Genomic DNA, 6,532 nt, shown 5'->3' on the forward strand with positions numbered 1-6,532 from the left:
GGACATAAAGTCAGTGGGACAATCCTTTAAAAAATTAACAAATGGCTTTTCTACGTTGGACACATGGGTGTTAACGGACCACTTCTTGGGGATTTCAGCTGCTCGGACTCTTCCTCACCCGCACAGTGGAGTTTTGAGCGGTGAGCTTTACCAAAGGGAAATATTCAAGCTGCTCTGAACTTTTGATGAAGCTTCGAGGATGTTGAGAAATGCCTTAAAAAAGTTGAATTGGGTAAGTCATGTTGAACGTTCGAGAACACGAAACGACGGTAGAATTTAAAGTTAAAATCCGTAATGTTTCCTTTTAAATGTCATTGAACGTATTTGTTAAGCGTATGGGACAGAACATTTATGCATAATGTGACGCTGACGCAGTTATGGTTTCGCGCTCTTTTAAACAACTCGATGACAGTGACGTAGCCTATTTGTTACTCGGATGGTTAAGGTTGGCATTTTTAACCAAAAAAGGTCAGCCATGAGCATTAGGCTATCTATGGGTAGGCCTTCTTAAGCTACTCTAAAAAGCAATGCATTACACATTAGCTCAACAAAAAAGGCTAATGTTTACTAAACTAGCTTACTCACTTAAACACTGCTAGTTACATTTGATTAGTTTTGGAAAGGCCGTAACATAATCTGAGATGGACTATAACCAAAAAACAATATAAAGTTAAACCTCATGCCCAGACCAGAACACATCCTTATCGTAATAAGATCTCTCTTTTATGTTCTGTAATACGAAAAACCTGACAGCAAAGTTGTGAACATAAGCCCAACATGTGAAGAACAAAGCCACAGTAGCCTACTGGAAGTAGACTATGCAAAATGTCTCAAAATAAAATTATGCTTATATTTTAATTTAACAACATAACATGTTGGTTTCTATTTTAAGGCAATGAGAGCATCATCAAAATGACAATACAACAACATAACTTAAAAGAGGTTGTCCGACCTTCCAACCATCTAATGAGAATATTATTCAAATAATATGAATACAAAAATCAGACACAGGCCCTCATCACAATATCAAATGATGGCAAGACTTCAAAAGGAAAATAGCATTGCTTATGAAATTCACCAGACCAAACCCACACAACAACAAACTTTACTGTAGCTCACTCAACAAACATCGCTTTACAGTAGATTTATCCATTTTACTGGACATGCTTATCAAGTTGTTATACCTCATGAGGGGGACTCTCTAAAAGTGTGTCAGACAGCCTAGTATCAAATAGTTGATGACTTCAGTCTCAGAGTTGTTGGGGGCTTGATTATGGGCAGAATTATGTGTCACTAGAACCTGAATTTGAATTGTTACTTGAATTTGAATTGCTCTACTTGGATTGATCAACTTGCATTTGATTTAATCAACTAGAATTACTGTTGTAGGACGCAGGTATCTTATGCATGCTTAAAAGTAACCTAAAAAAATAAATATCACAAACACAGATAGAGAAATCTCCTGGGCATGGCAGCTCCATATCTGTATATTTTGCATTTCTAATATTGTTATGTTAATGGTGCAACTAGCTGCATTTTAAACATCAATGTCATCACTGTCACATTGTGGACATCACAGCCTCAGAAAGCCTCAGCTCCGTTTGATTTAATCAACTTGAATTACTGGTGAAGGTAGCAATGCATGCTTAAAAGTAACCTGTCTATGAAAGTGGGACACAGAAACAGATGTAGCCTACACATAGGAAGTGTCACACATGTCATTGAAATTGCTGTCATAACACTTGTCAATGTCACAATTGGTCTTTCAGTAATAAGCTGGGTGGATGCAACGTTAGCAAGGAGAATGGTAGTGTATTTGCCAGCGAGTGAGAGAAGAAGTTTAAAGTATAAGAGTTTGGATAACTGTCAAATAACGTTAACTAGGGAATGGGATGTTAAACGACTCATTATTTGCGTGTCGACGTGTCGGAGGCATGAATCGACAAATCGATCGATTTACTGTGCCATTCAAAAAATAAAAAAGGCAGTGTGCCTTTTTTTTGTGTGCCTTTTTTTTGCGGCAGCAGCACGTAGTTGTGGTGCTGATAAACTGCGCTTTCCTTTAAAATACACCGCTATCGCCCACTGTGTGTGTTCAGACTTCATCTGCATCAAAGCCTTTTTGATAATAAAATGAGAGGCTTTAATTTTAAAAACGCTGTCCATGCGTCGGAGGTGAATGTAACTTGCTCGGCTGAAAACAGAAACTAACGGAGGGAGTCGGCTCACTGTACAGTAACTATTTGCTCCATATTTGCTTATCTAAAGTAAAATGACACAGTATACATCCATACATGTGTGGTGACATGATTTGTTTAATTTGTGCACTTTAATTTGTAAAAGTGCTGCATTAATTAAACAAAACTAGTTTGAGATTTATATCCCCTTGTCTATATATATATAATGCCCTACACAGAAGAGACCCCTGCCCCCTCCCGTTGTTAAAAAGTAACTGGTGACTTGTACTTTAAGTACATTTAAAATCAGCTACTTTTTCACTTTTACTTAGGCTAAGTAGATTTTTAGACCAGTACTTTTACTTTTACTTAAGTAAAATTTTATCCAAGTAATCATACTTTTACTTGAGTAGAATATTTTTGTACTCTTTCCACCTCTGCTTTTTACAATACTGCATTCTGTCTGTCATAAGTGGCTATCAAAATGAGGGACCTATTCCCCCTGGTCGTGCGTGCTCTTCCACAAATGAAGCTCTCTCCTTGTGTTTGATGGGCTGTGGCGTTGTCATCTGTGTTTTTTTAATAGGCCTGCTGCTGTCTTGCTCAGGATTAAGTTCTGCTTCAAATTAAGTGTTTCTGGCTTTCACCTTTTTTCCTTTTCTGATCAACAGTTTTACGATTTGTGTACTTCGCACAACATTGTGTGTGCCACAAAGGATTCCTCCCCAGAAAGTCACATTGATGTTGCAGCTCATTGTCCAGACTGTATAAGACATCATCCTTTTCTGTTGGTTACTGGGAAGGGTAGCCTTGATTTCTGAAGAGGACCACAGGGCTTGACAATAAGGGGGTGATTCTCATGAAGCCAAAGTGAACATGTCCAAGTCAAAATTAACAAAAACAACCTCATATTATTAATACTTATGGACTGTTCTATAAAGAGAGTGAATGGTACTTTAGGGTACATTTTTTTTAAATATAATTTAGGCATTATTTTCATAAATATTAAACAACATTTCCAAGTAAATTCTCATTACCGAAATGCGTCCGGGTCCATTTTTCTAATGTTATTTTTTATTTCATAAAAAGTCCCTTTCGTATAAATGAAACAAAAGTATGTAATGTTATGTAAAAATGTCTATATTTAAGATAACTATGCATATTTATAGTATTTGACACAAATATTTTCTTATTTAAGGCGAGACACGGCAGGCAAAAACATCGTTTTTTAAGCACTGGTTAATTTTGAGATTTGTGTCTATTTAGCTTCCATAACATGTCTTCTTTCATACTAGTATGGATAAAAGGTCCAAAATATACGTTTTAGGTGTTTATTTTACTAAACTTTGACTGCTTGCGTCTGTATTTTGCTCCTAAATTCGTCAAAAGTGAGCATTCTAACGTAACATACAGCACCGCGACCGCTGTATGAATCACAAAAACCATGGTACTGTTGGAAAGCTCTGAATCTCAAGAACAACGTTATCTGATCCAAATATGGTCATTTCCTTTTAATCAGTAACCAATTGTGAAAGTGTGAGGAGGGATTCAATGCTAGGAACGCGACCTCATTGGCTAATGCACATTTCTGACGATGTGATTCGCTAAAAGGCATCACGTGATGCTAGCCCCGGGTAGCTCGAAAATCACAAAATAAAATGGGAAAAACGTCAAAAATATGCCAATCCAACACAAAAAAAATACTTAATCAATTGGCTACGGACATTACATGATCGCCATTTGAAGGGGAGAAGTGTTAAAGACATGTAAATCACACCGATCACGTCGGAGAGACACAGACTGTCAGAGGATCAGAGGGGAGATGGTGGAGAGAGAGCGTCTGTGCCGACAGGAGCAGGTTGACAGACAGTGGCTAATAATGAATTAATCACGTTTAAATTAGCGTGTGGATGTAAATGTTATATGCCATGGTTTATATATGTTAAGCAGTGGTAGGCCTATATGGCATTGAGGGGTGTAGGGCCTAATTCAATAAATTACTCTAGCTATAATCAGTGATTATCAGCAGAATTCACGTTTTTATCTTTAACGGCCGTTTTCTCAAAATGAGCTTTTTCCAATACTCTGCGAAAGATATCTCAACTTCTAGACCACTGACATCAACCAAACTTTCCATAATCATTCATAGCACTATTTTAAAGGTTTTTACACAAGGATTTGTTAATATATTGTTAATTGTCTGATTTATGATACATTTTCCTCCTAAAAACATGCCTAAAATGCATTTCTAAGACATACACATAGTGTTTTTTGATTTATTAAATGAAAAAAGGCTGTATCCAAAATCTGTTGTGTAAAAACTTTAGAAACTAATATGTGCTTAAAATAAAATAGAGATTTTAACTCTGGCTTTATCCAACATCTCGATTTTTTTCTCGAAAAATTACCCAAATTTACGCATAATTGGTTAAATATTGCCATATTTGCATATTTAATAAAATATTAAAGAAAAACATGTAATACAAAAAATTATTGTGTTAGTGTCAGTAATCAACTGGCAAAGTTTCATGATGATATCTATAAGTTAAAAAAAAATCCCTATTCACCTGGGGTGTCTCGCCTTAATTGAAAATAGTTGTGTCTGCACTTCCTCATTACACAACCTCGTCTGCCTATAAAAACTACACTGTAACTTTAAAATTACAAGCGTTCAGGGTTTCCCCTACCATTATACAGGGCTGGCGGGGCCGCCAGGCCAACAGGACCCCCCGCCAGGCCAACAGCAGCCTGACTTTAATTATTATTTATTTTATTTTTTTATTCCGTAATAATCATTTGCGAGCGTCTGCGCGGCACTGTCGGTCTATCCCCCGTGTGCGCCTGTCTTTACAACCTCTCGTTTGATCATCCCATCAGCTGATCTGTGTGTCTGCTTGTGTGTGTGTGTGTGTGTGTCTACGCACGGCAGGCGCGATGCGCGTGTGCATTCGGTGCGCACTTGTTAAACACGGAAGCCAATGAGCAGGAGCATGACTAGCAAGCAAACGTTGAACTAGTGGCGAAAATAAAACCAGCGCCTGCTCTATGGATATAATAAGGACTCAGTAACAGGGACGTTGATCAGGAAAAAGTGCTGAGCAAAACTTAGAAAGTTAAAATCGCTACGTCGCCTTGGCAACACAACCAATCTGTATCAACAGCAGAGACAGCGCAGAATAAAACGGCATGCACACGTTTCAGTAAGTTTACAGAAGTGCCACACTGCTACTGCCTTTGACATTCTCAGAAAAGCATTCATTTATTTTCAAGGGACATATTAATTTATTGTCTTAACTGTTAAGTTATCTTGAAAACAGCAGGCTATTGTAGGCCTTCAAGCTTTATTTGTTTGTATTTTCAATGCTACTTTATTTTTATGTTTAAAATTGAGAAATAGGCTAGATGAAATATAATGGTCGGAATAGGGAATTTGCCTTATGTAGCACACATGTTGATAGGCTAATCATGATGTGTAGCCTATGTTAATTCATTTATTTTCAACAAGGCTATTTGCATAAAAAAAAATAAAGAAAATGTTTCTGTAGGCTAGCTTCAAGGTGAGGTGATTCAGATTATTCCAGAAATGAGTACTAGACAGGACCTGTCTATATTAGATCTTAGTGTTTATTGTTTTTTATTGAAATCGATGTGTTTTTCTTCAATAGGTTACATGGCTTGTGTCTCCAAATTATTACAGAAAATTGTTATAGGCAGGACATATGACAGTTGTTTACAGAGCACAGAATTAATCAGATTTTGCCTCTCAAAGTGCACCAGATTGATGCATTTAACTTTAAAAAGGATAAGGTTTTCTTCTGCAGGGGCATGCCCCCAGACCCCCCTAGAAGGTCCATTCTCACCCAGCAGGATCTAAAATTCCTGTGAGAAACACCACATGTACAAACGTACTGAATGTGAAAGCATAACCCTATTTTTAACGGGCTGTCAAAAGAGGCTCATCCCAAATGGGGTTTGTTTTGGTCAATTTCTTCTAGAAATTTGATACGCACGCGGCACGCATACTCTTATCAGCTCTTACCACCGGGCCTAAAAAAAATTCTAGGGGAAACACTGGCGTTCCCATGATGCATCACTTCATACAGAAGATTCAAAATGGACAGAAGGTCAGTTATTTTATCTTCACTCACATTATGAAATGTTTGTAAATGTTGTTGAATCTTCCTCCTGTTTCACTGTCGATTATCATTACCGATATGGGGTGATTATAGGGGAAGGTGGGGTGATTTGTGCATTTTGGAAGTTGCAAAACCCCTTGTTTCTAGAAAACCGTGGAAGAAATTGGAAATGTGACCACATATTTAAGAAGAGCCATCCATTTGACTCATCCTGTAAAG

Source organism: Ammodytes marinus (genome assembly GCF_949987685.1).
Source record: "Ammodytes marinus genome assembly, chromosome: 22".
NCBI classification, from domain to species: domain Eukaryota; kingdom Metazoa; phylum Chordata; class Actinopteri; order Uranoscopiformes; family Ammodytidae; genus Ammodytes; species Ammodytes marinus.